This window comes from Rutidosis leptorrhynchoides, chromosome 11, assembly GCF_046630445.1.
Source record: "Rutidosis leptorrhynchoides isolate AG116_Rl617_1_P2 chromosome 11, CSIRO_AGI_Rlap_v1, whole genome shotgun sequence".
Taxonomy (NCBI): domain Eukaryota; kingdom Viridiplantae; phylum Streptophyta; class Magnoliopsida; order Asterales; family Asteraceae; genus Rutidosis; species Rutidosis leptorrhynchoides.
In genome coordinates, this window is record NC_092343.1 from 44,856,990 (window position 1) to 44,858,446 (window position 1,457).

Genomic DNA, 1,457 nt, shown 5'->3' on the forward strand with positions numbered 1-1,457 from the left:
AACGTGGGCAAAAGCAGAAAAGTCTATTAATTTGATAACTTATATAATTTTTTTTTAACTAATAGGATATTCAGTGAATGCACCGAGCAAAACGTTCACCACCTTTTATACATTCACCACTTGTAACCAGATCAAGACATCTAGCAAATATTGTCGCCGTTGATTTTTCTTTAGAATCATCATCCAGTCGACCAAGTACTCCAATTCAAATTTCCGATAATCCATTTTTTGAACTCGACCTCACAATTGAGAATCCGGAGGATATTCAGGGACAATTCAGAGATCCTGAACCATTAATCTTTCCTCCAGAACCACCAATCATTCAAACAGAAATTGTCGAGGAACCAACCGTTAAATCAGAATCCTATAGTGATTCAGATTCAACAAATTCAATCATGGAAAATCTGGAACCTCTAAGTATGGAAGACCGAATGAGAGCTAAACGCACTGGCCAAGGTCACGCAATTTCTCAACCTGAGATTAATGCGTCAGATTATGAAATCAAAGGACAAATCCTACACATGGTAACTAATCAATGCCAATTTAGTGGTGCACCGAAGGAAGATCCAAATGAACATCTTCGTACATTTAATAGGATCTGCACTCTATTTAAAATCAGAGAAGTGGAGGATGAACAGATATATCTCATATTATTTCCCTGGACTTTAAAGGGAGAAGCCAAAGATTGGTTAGAATCGTTACCTGAAGGGGAGATTGATACATGGGATGTTTTAGTTGAAAATTTTCTTAAACAATTCTTTCCGGCATCTAAAGCCGTAAGACTTCAAGGAGAAATTTTTACGTTCACACAAAAGCCAAATGAAACTTTATATGAAGCGTGGACCAGATTTGGAAAGTTATTGAGAGGATGTCCGCAACATGGCTTAGATACTTGTCAAATAGTACAAATATTCTACCAAGGATGCGACATCATTACAAGAAAAGACATCGATATAGCAGCTGGTGGTTCCATTATGAAGAAAACCGCAACTGACGCTTATAAAATTATTGATAACACTGCTTCCCACTCACATGAGTGGCATCAAGAAAAAGATATCGTTAGATCATCTAAAGCAGCTAGAGCCGATTCTAGCCATGACTTCAATTCCATTTCTGCAAAGATAGATGCTGTCGAAAGACGAATGGAAAAGATGACTAAAGATATTCACTCAATAAGAATTAGTTGTGAGCAGTGTGGAGGACCACATTTGACAAAAGATTGTCTCAGTATTGAACTAACAATGGAACAAAGAGAGAATGTTTCATACATAAACCAAAGGCCTGGAAATAATTATCAGAATAATTATCAACCGCCAAGACCAATCTACAATCAAAATCAGAATTATAACCGAAATGTTCCATACAACAACTAACAAGGTCCAAGCAATCAACAAGTACCTAATAATACTTACAATCAGCAAAGACCTATTTTTCAAAATAAACCACCACAAACGGAT

The 1,457-nt window shown here is 36.5% G+C and overlaps 1 non-coding gene across 1 annotated transcript; it reads right to left on the reverse strand.

Annotated features, from left to right (window-relative positions):
* Window positions 1–779: 779 nt before the first annotated feature.
* LOC139879084 (small nucleolar RNA R71) lies at window positions 780–886 on the reverse strand. The gene has a single exon (XR_011769936.1). It is a non-coding gene; the product is annotated as a small nucleolar RNA R71 (small nucleolar RNA).
* Window positions 887–1,457: the final 571 nt, after the last annotated feature.